Below are 18,173 nucleotides of genomic sequence, written 5' to 3' on the forward strand. Positions count from 1 at the left end.
TAATGACACAAATCTCCTACCAGTTATCTCTTTTTGACCTTTTATAAAACATTCATTAGTACACATACCCTGATACCTTTTGAATGAATGCTTCATTTACATATTACTTCTGTCTCTATTCTTTTCTCTTTAGCCTACTGCAATAAATTAGGTCTTAGTTTAATAACTAAAATTTTCTGATTTTAAAAATGAAAGCTTATACTTTGAAAGCTCTGGTAGAAAATGTTGTGGTACTCAAGGATATGTTTGAATATTTCAGAGAACATATGGGCTCCATTTGAAACTATTATAGAAGAATATTTTATTGTGGTCATTTATTATCCTGGGATTTTTTTTGTCCAAAATATTTTTTTTCCTTATCCCATTCCCCATATTTTTTCTCCAGAATGTAAGCATTAAATTGTGAGATGCACCAGAATGCACCATAGAAATATCATGAGACATATGATCCAGGTTCAGAAATGTATTTGATTTTATGATTCTAAATAAGTGTCTGCCCTTATCCACAGATGATTTGAGAAAAAGCAAATCAGTGCCATCCAGGGAACCTCCACAACATGAGATCATGGTTAGGTGGAGTGATAATCTTCCAAATGAAGAAAGGTCAATGAGATAAGGCACTGCTTAACAAGTCTTTAAATTTCTCCATTTTGGCAAAGTTCCCAACAAGGAAGCAAGAAGTGGCATTGAAGTGTCTCATTCTCACCTTGATGAGCCCTTAAAATGTAATTTACTGTTGCTCTCAATTACTATACATTCCACAAGTGTTTACTATTTTTGACTTACAGCAGCCTCACAGTCAAATGATGATGAATAAACATAATGAAGTGTTCTAACAGAAATCTAGTGTTAAAACAAGATATTTAGACTTATATATATTATATAGACTTATAATTAGACTGAATGACTCCCACTTGAAGTTTTAATAAACTGCCAAAACAATATGCTAAAACTAGAATGAAAGAGTTATTCCATGAAGACAGATATTTTTCCAAGGGAATAAGTGATTTCCTTCAAAAAGAAGTGATAATTTGGTTTGTTTTCCCAATGTGTTATTTGTATTAATTATCTAGATTCTAGAAGGTCTTCATGTTACCAAGAAACTTGGTAACTAGCAATGAATTCAAGTGTCCTCAGTATGGCAAGCATTGCCCAATTACACTTTAATTGAAAGCACTTTTCCTCAAGTTATATCATATGTGCCACATATGTCTCATGGTACATGTGTGTGTATATATATATGGCTGTTTAAGGTCTACACGGTGGCTAAAAGCAAAACACAACAAAGCAAAAACTAAAAAAACATTGGCAGGGAAGACAATACATATGGATATGGGTGGCAGTGTTTGAACAACAGATCTGACCGTCCCTAAGGGAACATTTCAGGAAAAAAATATATATATTTATACCAAACTAGTTCATTGTGTTACATTTAGTGAGGGTTTCTACCAAATATTTGTATGTTATCAAAATTATAACCTTTGCCATTGTTGGCTTGTGCCCTTGGATTTCATTTGTGAGATAGAATTTTGGATGGTGCCTTGTTCTCTCTTTGCCCTACACATTTTAAATTTTGTTTTCTTGTATAGAATTAGTTTTAAAAGATTGGGTTGCATTATTTATGTATGTTGCACAGCATGCATATTTATATACATTTATTTCGTCAATCCCAACATGGGGCTAGAAGCAAATAAGGAGAACGAATATATTTGCAATTCATTATGTGATTAGTCCTAAAATCCTCACTTCTTTTCCTTTATTCTCATCCAAAATTTCTCTACTTCAAATTTGAGATATACTTAATTAGATATCACTTATTAAGAGCACAGGCTTTGAAGTCAGAAATATATATGTTCAAATCAACTTCAAACTCTTGTAATCTGGGTGAACTTGGGAAATTATAAATTATCTGAGTTACATTTACTCATTTGTACAATTATGCCTAATTCATTAGGTTACTGCGAAGATAAAAGTGATTACGTTTATGATATGTATATACAACAATGTCTGGCTCATATTAATTTGTCTTTAAATGTTAGTGCTGAGTTTTAAGAAATACTTTTATTATTCATTACTTCAAAATGTAAGACAATTATTTGGCTTTGAAATAAAAATGCTAGTTCCTGTGTAAGTAAAAAGATAACTAATACAAGAGGGTCTTAGATACATGAGTGAATATGGAAGTTCTAAGGAAGGTGAAAACAGACACATACTTTTTTACAATTAATTTAATATATTTTATCTATTTAATTAAAAATACTTTGTTATATATTATTATCACTATCTCCTTTTTAATGCATTAGAAAACTGAAGCCTGGACACATTCCGTGCAGGATTTTAACCAAGATCTAGTTTTGAAATACATGCCTTCTCACCAATAAGTTGTTTCATCTGAGTGAATTCCACTCAAGGGGCTGGGGAATGCCTTCATGTTTTGAAGGATATACAGGCATACCTCATTTTATTGTGTTTTGCTTCATTGCACTTTGTGACTATTGCGGGATTTTTGTTGTTGTTGTTTTGTTTTGTTTTGCTTTGTTTTAGTTTTTTTGTTTTTTTTACAAATGAAATATTTGTTTTAACCCTTCATCAAGCAAGTCTATTGGTGCCATTTTTCCAACAGCACTTACTCACTTCATGTGCATCAGTGTCACACTTGGTAATTCTCACAATATGTCAAACCCTCCACCAGCAAAAACATTGACTCGTTAAAGGCTCAGATGATGATTAGTAGTATTTTAACAATAAAGTATTTTTTAATTAAGGTCTGAATTTTTTTTTTAGATATAATGCTATTGCACTCAATGTATATAGAATACAACACAGTGTAAATATAACGTTTTCATGCACTGGGAGACTAAAAAGTTTGTGTGGCTTGCTTATTGTGATATTCACTTTATTGAGGTGTTCTGGAACTGAACCGCAATATATCCAAGGCATGCCTGTATCATTCAAACTAGACCATCATGAAATTAAATGAGTAGGAAGATGGAAGAGAATTTAAGGATAAGGGAACATCAAGAGCAAAGGCACATATGGCTAATATTTCATACATCATTTGGGTATTGGGAGGTACATACATATGGTTGGAATATGGAATGGGGAAGAATGAACTAGAATGTGATATTCAAAACGTACTAGATTTGGAGTACCTTGAATGCTTTGAGTTTGTACTTCTTACCAAAGATGATAATGAGAGATTTCTGAAACTGCCAATCAGAAACATAATGTATAATAGAGTAAAAAATAGAATGAATTGATGAGCAAATTGTCCTGATAGGAAATTATAATAACCTGAACAGTTCTTTACAGATATCAACATACATTCTCAAATCTCATAATGTTGCTTCCAACTTCATGAGAAAATTGAAGCAATCAAAAGAGAAAATAACATATGCACCCACATCCTCTGCCTCCTCCAATGTCACCGTGGATGAGACCTCTGTTCTCCCAAGCAAATCAGTTTCTCCCTTTCTGCACCAACTCCCATCCTTTCAGGTTCTGCACTCTAGGCAATTCTTGTCACTTCTTCTGAATTCTCAATAGCTTGGCTCTCTGTTGAGCATTGCAATTAGCAAACAAATGTGTTGTTATTTATAAACACACACACACACACACACACACACACACACACACACACACACATTTCTCTTGACCCACTTGCCCCACCTGCTACTGCATATTTTGGCGGTGGTGTTTTCCCATTTACAATGGAAGTCCTTGAACAAATTTTCTGTACTCTTATCTTCAAATCTTCTCCCCCTGTTCTCTCCAAAGTCCAATCCAATTAGGCTTTTGCTCCCTTCTCATTCTTGAGACATTGCTCTTATCAAGGTTGCTGAAACCAAGGCTGACTTCCAGGTTGCTGAATGCAATAGTCAATTGCATGAGCAACTTTACAAGGAGTTGATCACTCCTTTCTCATTAATATATTTCTTTACTTGGATTCCAAGACTCCCTTGGTTTTCTTTCTGACATGGATCGATTCTTCAGTATCCTGAATCTCCCTTTTCTTCATAACCTCTTAATTTTGGAGCAACCAAGAATTCAGTCTTTCCATCACTTATATTCTCTACCTATATACATTCCTTTTGTAGTCTCTGCTGGTCTCATGGCTTTAATCAACGTGCAAATTATTCCTAAATTTATATTTCTAGTCTAGACCTCTTTTTCTAATTTCCAATTCCATATGTCCAATTCCTTCCTTGAGAAATCCTCTTGCTATGTCTAAATCAACATCTCCAAAAATTGAACTCTGATCTTCACAATTAAAATAAAATGAAACAAACAAAACAAAAGAAACCATTTGTAACCTTCTACATCTCAGTTGATGCCAACTCTATCCTTTCAGTTGCTCAGGACCTAACTACAGAGGCCTCCTTTAATGTATTTATTTTTTCTTTCAAATCCATTTAAATTGTCAGGTAACCTGTTGGTACTTTTTTACAAAGTAGGCATAAACCTTCCACTCTCCGTGGCTTCCACTAAACTACCCCAGTCCAAGACACCATTGGTTCTAGCTCAAATTACTTTATAATCTCCTCACATGTCTTTCTGCTTCTAGCTTTGTCCTTTTAAGTGATTGTTCTCAACCTAAATGCAGAGTGATCCTTTGAAATCATAATCTGCAAGCAATTCTCCATGTCACTTAGAGAAAAAAAAAAAGACCTTATAAGGGCTTACAAGGTGAGTGTGCTCTTTACTGCCTTTCTTTTACACACTACTGTACTTTCCTCTTCCCCTGTTTTCAGGTACATTGAACTCTTTCTTCTGGACATCAATTTGGTTAAAACCTTCACTTATTTAAAGTCTTGGTTTAGTCTTGGCTTACATATTTGTTTTTCAAAATTTTTTTAAATTTGAAATGGGCAAAAAGAATAGACAGTAAGAAAGCTGGATATGAGAAATAAGGGGGCCAAACAATGTTAAGCAAGTCACGACGTGGAGTTACTAACTAGGCACCAAAATTCCCATGCACTGTGAAAGCACCTCTTGTGTTTATTTTATGAATAAAAAATTTTTCTAATTTTTCTTTACAGAAACCAATAACCTTGGGAACTTTCATACAAAGACAAAAGGACTGTAATTTCTGCTTCATAAATGTATTGTCAAGAAACAGTGAGTTGAGTAAGAAAACAACCTTGTAAATAAAAACAGTTTATCATTTAATAAAATACCTATATTATTCACTTTCCCTAAAGAATAAATATTTTGAAGGAATTTGGAAGAATATGAAAGAAGTATATTAATGCCACTAAAGTGGTGATTTAAAAATAAATATTAGGTGTTAAAGCTTTCCACGGTATTGAAAATAATTAGTATTTTTGTATCAGCCTTCATAGCATTTGAAGTTTATAAAATGATTTTGCACACATATATTTGTTGGAATAAAAGAATAGACATGATGCTGTATGTGCTTAGAGCTTAGTAATCTTATAATATGAAATGTTTGCTCTTATAACCCTTCAGCTATATATGTATCTCTTCCCTGGAACTTCTATTTCTCTAATAGTATGATATAACATAAAGTAGCAATTGCTGAGTAAAGGTTTACTATGTATTATTAGGTACAGTTATAAGTGCTTTTTTGTTTTCAGTTATTTATTCCTTACAATATTCCTGTGTAGTTATGTGTTATTATTACTTTAATTGTATCAATGAGTAAAACTGAAGTTCAGAGCTTTCAAAACTTGCAACAGGATACACAGAAAAGAGAGAATATATGTATACATGTAGCTGACACAACATCGTAAAGCAGAAACTAACACAACATTGTAAAGCAAGTATACCTCAATTAAAAAAAAATAACAGCTAACACTTCTGTAACTCTTAACAAAAACAAAAAATAAAAAAAGAAGAAAAAAAAAAGTAAGGATGAAAACACAATTAACATCTACCCAGTGAAAGTGTGGCAGTTATCCTCTTAATTGCTGTATATCACTACCTCTATGAAAAGAGAGGTGATATAAATTTGGCTTCATGATAACCAATTTAGACTAATAGGTAAATGAAAGGAGAAATAATAAATAACATGACTTTTTTTGGCATTTGGAACAGATTCTGATTAGATTCTTTGCTTGAAGAGACAAAACTGGAGAAGAGGCACAAAGCTTGAGAATTAAGTAAAGGAACTCAAGGATGGCATAACTGAACCCTCTGAACTCAAGGTGGAGAGCTGCAATGCCCGTACCACCTTTTAAACTTGTAATGTGAATGACCATTGTGTCATGTACACAAAAATGTCTTCTGTGGTCATTCCACATCAAAAGACTAAACTTGTCTGACCTCGGAGGCATGAGGATCTTGAAGGCAGCCTCTAGATAACTGGAGGAGACAGCAGCCATCTTGCTTCATGCGGCAGCAGGAGGAAACAGGACTACACAGTTAAGGGGAGCCTTTCAAATTTCTTTACATCTCACAACATCCTTATTTTGCATTTGAAAGTTTGATTGAGAGTTGTGTTACTTTAAGATTAGTTGTAAAGTAGGATGGGAAATTCTCTATCTTTCACTGAGATGAATATCACACACAAGGGTTCACTAAGGGTCAATTAACATTTTACTGTCTTTTAATATTATGTCCTGAATATTGAAAGCCAATCTGAATAGTTCAGAATTATCGGGCTACCTTTCTTCAATAACAGAATGTGTTTGCTACTTGTGATTTTGCAATAATTACTGCACCTCCACTTTGCCTATGTAGACACAGTCAGCATTAATTTTATGGGGTGTGAAATCAAGCAAACTGGAACTAATTGAAGTGTTAGTCAACAGTGTACTCAAATTGAATAAAGCAAGATTAATATGACTTAGGTAATAATTGAAATACACATCTCATTCCAGATAATCTCATTTTCAAAGTAATCAATGTGTTTTAAGTCATAAGAATGAGCAAGTATCTTTATGAGTATATGTATCTATCCACCTCTCTATAGATATGCCTACATATGTGTGTAAACATATTATCTAAGAATATGACTGCACCATAAGCTTACAGCATTATAAAGAAATAGTATAGGGCTTCCCTGGTGGCACAGTGGTTGAGAGTCTGCCTGCCAATGCAGGGGACACGGGTTTGTGCCCCGGTCCAGGAACATCCCACATGCCGCAGAGCGGCTGGGTCCGTGAGCCATGTCCACTGAGCCTGTGTTTCCGGAGCCTGTGCTCTGCAATGGTAGAGGCCACAACAGTGAGATCTCCACGTACTGCAAAAAAAAAAAAAAAAATTAAAAAAAAGAGAAAAAAAGGAAAAAATAAAGAAATAGTATAGCCTAATGTTAAATATGAGTCAGACAGATTTGGGTACAAACTGACTTTTGGCAATTCATTACATGCAAAACAAAGATAGTAATACCTATTTTAGAGTTTAAATATTTACTAAAGCTTCTAATACAATGCCAGGACAGAATATGAACTCAACAAATGGTGCCACATTAAGAAAACAGAGCAGTGACTCAGTCCAATAAAACATGTAAATGTATAAAAATATATTCAGTTACTCTACCTGTCACAGATCCTTTCTTCACTCCCTTGCCAGGATGTAATCAGGCCAATCTAGTTGTTCTTAATAGGGGATGATTTTGCCTCCTAAATGACTTTTGGCAATGTCATTTTGCAAAAATGAGTGGTTGCTGCTTTCATCCAGTAGGTAGAGGCCAGAGATGATGCTAAATATGCTACAATGCATAGGACAGCTTCACCCAGCAAGTAATCATCTGCTCCAGAATGTCAATACTGCAGACATTGGGAGACCCTGGACTAAACTCATAGTATTTGGAATTTATATTGATCATATTGAATCAACAATTCAATATTTATTGAGTGCCCACCATATGTCAGACTAAGTATTATTAATAGAGTGTTTAGAAGGCAAGGCCCTTTTCTTCATGGTGATTAAAGTGTACTTTGTATGCTGTCCTTTTCCTGTCCCTCTCCTATCATCAAATGTTCTTTCTCTCAGGTCATAGTCACCTTTTCAGAACTTCTGGGAAGCCATTTGTGACCTCTCCAGTCTTTACTTATCTTCTCTTTTCAAAATGCCCGCACAACTAGTAGTCTGTGTCATATATTTTAGTACTTACTTACAATCATGGATTGTTCACTAATTGCTTTAGGTACACGAGTGTTATCTCCACAAAAAATCTTGATTAGAAATCACAGCTATTTTCCAAAATCCTTATTTATTGATTAATTTACATAACAAGTATGAATTCTCCATTCATGCTCTTAGATGTGCAAAAGTCTAGCATTTTAAAAATCTAACTGAAGTAAATTTTTATAGTGAGTCATTTTATCTGGTAATGGAAAACTTAATGTCATCAATTCAGGATAAATTCAATTGCTTGAGAGTTTCCCCACTTGTTTCAGGATAAATTTGATCAATGGCAGCTCTTATACCTTCCAAACTTCTCCCTAGTAAGCCGTCTAGCTTCTGGAATATTTATGTGACCTGGGGGGGAGGGGCAGGGTAGGTACAGATGTCTGATCAACTCATGATTTCCTCCTCTCAGCTAAAATAATATAGTTTGCTAGTTCAGGCCACATTCAGGCATAAGAAAGAGTGGGCTCTTCTTATTCCCCATCAAGGAGCAGCGAGAGTCCATGAGGCTGCCCTATACATGCCTTGTCTTATACTCTACCCTCTGTGCCATGGTTGACCCTTCTCCATGGTGGGTGGACATGTGATCTCTTCTCCAGGACACTCCCCAGCACCTACCTACATTGTTTTACTTTTCTCTTTAATTCTCATTCTATTTGATATGATTTTCACAGGGCCTGGAGTGTCTTGTGTGTGTGTGTATGGCGGAGGGGAGTAGAGAAAAGGAGATTGGTAGCAAATATTTGTTCTGCCTATTTTCTAGCCTTTCCCTACACCTGGAATGCCACTTCTGAAACCTATGTCTTTTCCTACACCTAAAATGTCATTTTTTTAAGTCTAAAGTCCAAACATAATCACTTGAGGGTCTGCTTTAATGCCTGTTCCTAAGCAATGGAGAGAGCCCAGAGTAATCAGAAGTACAGGAAAAATCAGATCTACAAACCCTCCACAAAGCCCCTTGCAGCATATGGTCACAATGGACCAACTTTACTATACTTCCTCCTACTGTCATCACTCCTCCCCAATTACTCATGCAATTTGTTTCTGGGTTTCACCTTTGGTGGTTTCTGTACACCTGGAAATTTGTTTGCTTCCTCTCTGTAGACACCCTCTTCCTTCAAAATTGTCTTTAATGCACATTCTTGTATGCAGGAAATCACACATAAGTTATTCCATTTCTAATGAAAACAATTGATAATTTTGTGAAAGCCTGAATTTATTTTCTTTGTTTTATCAAACTGTAAATTTCTAAAGTCAGAGCTCTTTGTCTAATTGTACAGTGGCAGTTAGCACACTGTGGGAATACAATAATCAAATGCATTTATGGTTATATATGTAATATATATGATCATTTATACTTCTAATATCATCAGTTATGTGAAATAAAAAAAACACTTGAATTAATTTAATACACAAATTTAATACAGCTTGGGCAATGCTGTAGTTTCTTTGTAAATATCCAGTTCAAAACTAAAGCTGAATATAGAAGAATATTCATGATAACACCAGTTCTCTTATTTGAATATGTACTTTATGGGTATTCCATATTTTGCATCCTCACTGCATCCATTTAATGGTGACATAAATATTTGAATACTAATCTGCATCTGTTCATCCCTTTGTACAAGCGATTTCATTTTCCTTTGCTTCCTGGGATAGTACCAGTTGCCTGTCTTTGCACCTCTAAACAAAAGCAATTCAATCTCCCACAATTTTTTCACCTGATGCTAGTCATAAGCAGCCAGAAAAATAGTATCTTCCTGTTAATGTCATCATTTGCATAGCTGTTAGTATTCCAGGGCATCATTGCATTAGAGAATGAGAGAAAAGTAACACTGTGTTTTATTCAATCAAGAAACAGTGTCAAATGCCTGATGTCCATACCTAAACTTTTAATTGTAGTTTCCTTGCATATGGGACTGTACTGTGAGGTACAAAGCATTATCCTTCAATAAAAACAAAGACTTACACTGTACGGGAGAAATCCACAACAGGACTACCTTTGAATACAAGAATGGAAATTATGTGCATGTTTCTCCAGGGAAACTTTGGTCTTGCACACTTCTGAAATCAAATATTTCTACGAGTGTTCACTGAGTATGTGATTGCCTGTTTTACTGCTAGATTAGGTCAATGCTGACATTGCAACCTGGTATCACTTTACCAGCAAGGCAATTTCACACAATTAATTTCTTCTTTAAAGGAAACAATAAAGGACAGGCAATTGGAAACCTCACAACTTGTAATGACATCCTTTACTAACTAGTACACACATCTGCAAAAAGTATCTCCCTTTGTGTACGCTTACACACGTGCATTCAATTTTTAAATGATGTTGGGGTTTTCACAGATCCATTATGAATTCCTTGTAAGAAACAAACAAACAACAACTACAAACAACAGCGCTGTGAGAAGCAGAGAGCACAGACTGACTCACAGATCTCAAAACTCCTCTTAAGGTACTTCAGTATTCTTTGGGGATTTAAGAGTATGGTTGTAATATACAAAGGTGTGGAAAAAAAGGAGTAAAATACTGGAAAGTAACATAGTGTAAGACAGAATCTCCCGTTCAATTCATGCCTTGGCAAGCATTGTATGCATTGATTTCATAATTATTTTCTGTTTTTTTTTTAAGTTAAAAGGCCACTTACAGTGCTATAAAGTATAGTATACGCTCTTTTTTTTCTCTTATGTGGACATACTTTACTTTTTGGACATCCTTTTACTGTCAATACATACATCTGTTGTTTAAAAAGCTATTCGTGGTGCAATTTCTTTTTAAATGCAAACCCATATGTGTGATCTCTAGAGGAACTGGTAAATTTCACCAAATGGGCATTCCTAAATTACATGCCATCTGTAGTTAGTGAAGAGAGGACTAAACCTGCTCAGCTGTGATTTTGCACCAATGTTTCCATCATTTTGATTGGCTCTAGGGAAATCATCCGTTTTTGGCATGAGCTTTTCTAACCTCAACAGGTTATTATGGTCTGCTTGAGTTGCATTGGCTCAAATAATATTATATTTTGGCACATGTGAGAACTCATTCAGCTTTCTGCATTGGTTTCTTTACCACACCTTACCATTGTGGTGTAAAAATTCTGCTTTTTTCTTTTTTGTTTGTTTTTTTAGATTTCAAACTAGTGAGGAGATGGTAAAGGTAATACCATTGCCTACATAGTTGTTTAAACTGTTGAAAGAAAATCAAATAAGCCCCCAGATTGCACATTCTAATAGTTGAATTACCTTATTAAAAATTGCCACATTATACAATTGAAAGATCATGGCTAAAAGATCATGCTGGAAAAATAACATAAGAGGGTAAATCTCTAGTACAGATTTTTACCAGTGCTCCCCTGCAAATAAAGAAAGAAGAATACCTTACATTTTTTTCAGTTTACAAATGCAATTTTTCACACTTAATTATTTTTTCTGGCAAAAGGCTGCTTTAGGCTCATGTATTTTAAACTGTGGATAAAGTCCCAAAACATCAATGTACAGTTAAACAGTGAACTGAAATTTTATGTATTATTTCAATGACCATTGTTGAATTTTTACATACAAAATAATCTACAGTTGAACTAAGAATACTATCATATAGGAGTCATCCTAATGATCTCACTTCCTCCCTCTTGCTTTTAATTCATCCTAACATTTTTGTAAAGATTTTAAAACATGAGCAAAGTCAAAATTTTAGCAAGACAGCTATTATAACTGTGGAACAAAACCGTAAGCAGGATGCTCACATATTTTTCCCACTGGCTTCTGTAAGCATTCCCAAGAATCTTTCTTTGGGTTGAATCAGAGCAAATGGATGGCTTATCTTTATATGAGAAATAAGGGTTCTGTGGCAGAAGATACAGGTAGTAAGAAGGTCAGCATGGATCACAGTGAGAAATGTCAACACCAGGAATGTGGAAAAGAAACAGATTGATTGAAACATACACTTATAACCAACATGGCAGATGGCAGTAAAGAGGGAAGTAGAGAAGACAGAAAAAAAGTACATCAAAAGTCAAATGAATACTGTTGTAAAGGGCCAGGAGACATGCAGGAGTGCTATTCAACACTGATTAGAAGTACACCATTTCTCTGAAGTCTTTTTGAAATTCTAAGTTGTTTTTTTTTTGTTTGTTTGTTTTTGTGCGGTATGTGGGCCTCTCACTGCTGTGGCCTCTCCCGTTGTGGAGTACAGGCTCCGGACACTCAGGCTCAGCGGCCATGGCTCATGGGCCCAGCCGCTTCACACCACTTGGGATCTTCTTGGACTGGGGCACAAAGCCGTGTCCCCTGCATTGGCAGGCAGACTCTCAACCACTGCGCCACCAGGGAAATTCTAAATTTTAACCCTCTCCTTGCACCTCCCAGTTTTCAAAGGCTATCTACCCAGGGTCAGTGCAGAGAGCTGGCTGACTAGGACTGCAATAGAGCAACAGAACATGAAGGAAACAAATCTAGAATTAAAAATTTTTAAATCTAAAAAAGAAAAAAAATGTACCATTAAAAAAAAATTGGCACCATTAATTGTGTCAGAAACACTTATCAAAATATACCCCAATCTTTACCCTCATCTTCACATAGATCATCTTTACATGGCATCAAGATGTGAAATAACACTGCTGTCACATTTTATATGATTTAATTTATGATATAAATTGCACAGAAATATTTTAATGGAATTGTGGCTAAAAACTGGCAGGAAGAGTAAGCTAACATTTCCAAAAAGTGTGGAAGATAATGAGTTGATCCATGATCTCTTTCTCTTAGGTACAAGCAATGGTCAGTGACATGTGGTCACTTTTTAGTCAGGGAATCCTGGATTCATAATGTAATCAACCCACTGGAATTTGCATTGGAAATTCAAGATCTTTTAGCAATAATTAACAAATCCTGAAATTTGGGTTTCATACATGTATTTAATTTAGCTAGTGGACAAATCACACTTAATATTTACCATGTATTACACAGGAAACCTTATGTAGAAAAAAGAACATAAGAATTTTCTGATCATTATCTTCAAATGTTCTTGAATTATCTGCCACATAACCTTATTAAGGAGACATTTGTCAGCCATTTCTCCTTATACACACACCCATACATAAGGGAAATATTATGGTATCCTGTCTGAATCAAATAGTGTTGAAGCTAAATATTCATGGATAAATAGAAAATAGATTAAAGAAGTACATAAAGCAAGGGTGTAATAGTAGAGTAGAGGAAAGAATCCCAAGGGAGAAATACTATACAGAGAGAGAAGTAAGACCTTACCCCTTTCATCATACATCTTGTATCTGACCCCTCAGGAGCAGAGCCAAAGTGGGGAAAAAGAGGAAAAGAGGATGATGACATTGTTTTGATCTTTTGAAATATGATATTTGTATTCTATAACATGAATGATCAGTATTTTGGGTAGGTCTGTTTTATAATCTCTGCTAAATCTCAGTCATTCAAAAATAGTTTCATGTATCTAAAGCAGCAAGTGATAAAATTACCAGCTAGAATAGAGGTGAACTTATCAATTTGCTTACTATCTTGCATAAAAGAAACCATGGGTATAGCTGTGATCATTTAAAATTTCTTTGGCCTTCTTTGGGAAGGATATTGAAATATTCATATTTGAGAGAGTATTATTGAAAAGACAGGGGGATTTAGGAGAAAGAACACTCTATTCTTATTCTTTATATTTTGCTGTACATAGCTTCAACTATGTCTTTGGTTTGATTACACAGCCATTTTCATTGTTATAAAGTCCCAATTGCAAGAGAAAAGAGTGTGGTGTGCAATCTGTCTTAGAAAAAATGTGAATATAAACTTTTTTTGTGTGTACGGTACTCTGTGTGTGTGTGTGGGGGGGGTGTATTTGCGTGATGAATGCTTAAAATACACTTAGCAGCCTAGTAGTTTTCTTAAGCTGAACTGCTAGAAGTTGTCTATAATAAATAAGATGTAAGTCCTTTTCTAATCATCAGTGGCACTACCACATCTGGAAATTTATGTTCAGTTCTAGAAAACATTAAAAATAATATCAAAAATTGGAAAGCACTTAGAAAAAATGTAATCAGGATATTAAAAGAATACAAAACTAACTTGTGTTACTAATGGTTGATGAAAATGGATTTACATAGGTGAGAAAAGACTAAATAATATTAAGCTATTGCCAGTACTTGATGGACTTAGACTAAGGACACTGTTTTATGTTGTTCTATTGGATAAACCTAAGAACAAAAAGAAGACAATATGTGAAGACATTTATGATATTCAGAACTGTGCAAAGGTAGAACAAAAGTTGCCAGTCAACACTGGTGTTCTAAACTAGAAATATTTTTGTTGAGTTTATTTAAATATGAAGTAAATAGATGTAATAAATGTGTGACCTTTTCTAATCCTGAGAGGCTATGATCTTCTTATGAATCAGTATTATTTTGGTAATGTCTTTCTTTGATATCTTAAGTCCTATACAATTATATCTTACCATACAATAGACTTACTGAAGGAAGTTAGTGTGAGAGGGATATGAAATCAAAGTTTCTAGTTTATTGCTTTATCTCATGTATTATAAACTTTCTGACAGAAATAGTTGAAAGACTGAACTTGAATCATAAAATTGAAATATATATATTTTGCAAAAGTCAAAGCCAGGGTTTTATGAACAATGAAGTTTTAAAGATTTTAGTAAACATAGTGGATTTTTTTTTCTCCTGTAAAATGAACTGAGTTCAATATTAAATTCTTTTTTAAGCAATGTAATTTTTTATCTAGGCCATTCTTAAATCTGTTAAGGAAACATTTCCTAAGGAATACCCCTACCCATGTCTTTCTATCATCATATGCATTATGGTTCTTACAGAGTTTTGTCCCACTCTTTTTGCTTATTACAGAAATATCTTTGATGGCCAAGATACATGATTCTTACTATCTGCAGTGCAAGTTCCTAGTGATTGACATTTTAAGGCTATTATATAACAGTTGCACTTAAAATATACCAAATTTTAGTTCAAAATTTAAAATATATTACCTTAGAAATAGAAACTTTTCAAGTACTTATTGTAAGATACATAAAAACAAGTAATAGTGCTTTGTAGAAGGCTCATACTAGCTTGTACCAGCTAGTGAGACAGAGCTGATTTTCTACATTTCCTCCCAACTGCATGTTTGGGGACGTAATTTTTGTAGCTTAAAATCAGTCACTGTGAGAGTATTTACACCATGGAAATTGGCAAATGTTATAAATCAGGGTTTTTTTTCCACTGAAAACTAGTTATTAAACATTTACTGACATACTGCCGGTAAAATTTAATCATATCATGAGAGAAGTTTATATACTGAAGCTTAAATCCCAAGCAATAATATTCTCATATTTTAACTATATGTCCACTTGTTATTAACATATTATCTGTAGGTAAATTGAACTATTATGTGACATTGAAATTCGTTAAGAAAACATGCTTAGTCATTCTTTTTTTTTATTTGCTAGGATTATATTCATAATGCTTATAAATTATATACAATGTTACCAGAGAAATTATATATATATATAAGTGAGATAAACTAAATGCAGGTAGAATATCAGATGATAAAGCCAGTCAGTTCTGGTTATGCTCACTAGGGAGACTACATTTCCAGTGGAAAGTGTATACATGTGAAGAGGGACAAATTGTCATATATTTATTTGTAAACATGCTCATCATCTTTATTTAAGAAATCTAACATCTCAGATATATGTAGTAGACAATTACAGCTGTGTCCACCAAAGCAAAGCCAAAGTACTTACTCATGTCTCAAGGATTTATGAAATAAGCCAACCAGATGGACTTTTGCATTTCTATTACCTAGGAAAAAAAAAAGTCTTCCTAAGAGAAAGAGGTAAGGGAGAAAAGTTAGCAGAATAACAGAAATACTCTCATGAAAAAAGAGTGATTCTAAATACAACATGATGTACCTAACACTCAAACTTCTCTCTGAGCCCAGAGATCCATCAGTAAGATCAGAGAAAGCAATTATCATTGGAATTCTAAAATGCTGGAGAAGAAGCCAGGGTAGCTTTAACAATCTGTTAAATGAAGACAATATAAAGAAAGAAAATGTTTCAGCTTCTTCATCACAATAACTAAACAAACGTGGAAACATGAGGTTGCACTTGTATTAAACAGAGAGAACATGTATGAACAGGTAAGAAGTAAGTGTACTTTCTTATGAGCAAATTTAAACCTCTGTTAAATCCAAGAAATCATATGCAGGGTTTGACAGAAGGTTAGGGTCTTGCAGGAATAAGTGGAGAACAACTGCCAATGAAATAAGGGATACAATGGCATAGGAACATACATTACCAACTCAGTGAAAATCAGGCAAAACTATATGTTGGCATTTTTTGCCAATTTCCAGTTTTATTTGTTAAGATACTAGCTATAAGAGCAGCGACTTTTATTTTTATTTGATTAAATCACTGAATAAAAAAAACTGGTCAAGGGTCTTCCCTGGTGGCACAGTGGTTGAGAGGGTACCTGCCGATGCAGGGGACATGGGTTTGTGCCCCAGTCCGGGAGGATCCCACATGCCGCAGAGCGGCTAGGCCCATGAGCCATGGCTGCTGGGCCTGTGCATCCGGAGCCTGTGCTCTGCAATGGGAGAGGCCACAACAGTGAGAGTCCCATGTACCGCTAAAAAAAAAAAAGAAAAAAAAAAAAACCTGATCAATTAAATAAGAAACAAAAGGTTAAAAATAAATCAGAAACAAAATATTGAATTTTTCACCTTTAATAGGATGCTATGGCATGCCAACAAATTAGGCAAATCCGAACTCTTCCCTTTCGATCAATCTGATATAGGCAAGAAGGCAGAACACAAGGAACAGCAACCACTGTACTCATTGTTGGAGCTTCCAATAAACCAGTAGTTTTTTTTTTCCTGTGTATTTGTGTGTGATTCCAGGAATATGGGTGTCATAATTCCTTAAGTGATCAATAATCTACGTATGATTAGATTTTTTATATATTTTTATTTTAATTTAATTTTTATTTTTAACAACTTTATTTGAATATAATTGCTTTACAATGGTGTGTTAGTGTCTGCTTTATAACAAAGTGAATCAGCTATACATATACATATATCCCCATATCTCCTCTGCCTTGTATCTCGCTCCCATCTTCCTTATCCCACCCCTCTAGGTGGTCACAAAGCACCGAGCTGATCTCCCTGTGCTATGCAGCTGCTTCCCACTAGCTATCTATTTTACATTTGGTAGTGTATATATGTACAAGTGACTTCGTCCCAGCTTACCCTTGCCCCTCCCCGTGTTTTCAAGTCCATTTTCTATATCTGCATCTTTATTCCTCTCCTGCCCCTAGATTCTTCCAACAATCTTTTTTTTTTTTTAGATCCATATATATGTGTTAGCATACGGTATTTGTTTTCCTCTTCCTGACTTACTTCACTCAGTATTACAGTCTCTAGGTCCATCCACCTCACTACAAATAACTCAATTTCATTTCTTTATATGGCTGAGTAATATTCCATTGAATATATGTGCCACAACTTCTTTATCCATTCATCTGTCGATAGACACTTAGGTTGATTCCATGTCCTTGCTATTGCAAATAGAGCTGCAATGAACATTGTGGTATATGACTCTTTTTGAATTCTGGTTTTCTCAGGGTATATGCCCAGTAGTGGGATTGCTGGGTCATATGGTAGTTCTATTTTTAGTTTTTTAAGAACCTCCATACTGTTCTCCATAGTGGCTATATCAATTTACATTCTCACTAACAGTGCAAGAGGGTTCCCTTTTCTCCACACCCACTCCAGCATTTACTGTTTGTAGATGTTTTGATGATAGCCATTCTGAATGGTGTGAGGTGATACCTCATTGTAGTTTTGATTTGCATTTCTCTAATGATTAGTGATGTTGAGCATCCTTTCATGTGTTTGTTGGCAATCTGTATATCTTCTTTGGATAAATGTCTATTTAGGTCTTCTTATTTTTGGATTGGGTTTTTTGTTTTTTTGATATTGACCTGCATGAGCTGCTTATAAAGTTCGGAGATTAAACCTTTGTCAATTGCTTCATTTGCAAATATTTG

Source organism: Mesoplodon densirostris, chromosome 17, assembly GCF_025265405.1.
Source record: "Mesoplodon densirostris isolate mMesDen1 chromosome 17, mMesDen1 primary haplotype, whole genome shotgun sequence".
NCBI classification, from domain to species: Eukaryota; Metazoa; Chordata; class Mammalia; order Artiodactyla; family Ziphiidae; genus Mesoplodon; species Mesoplodon densirostris.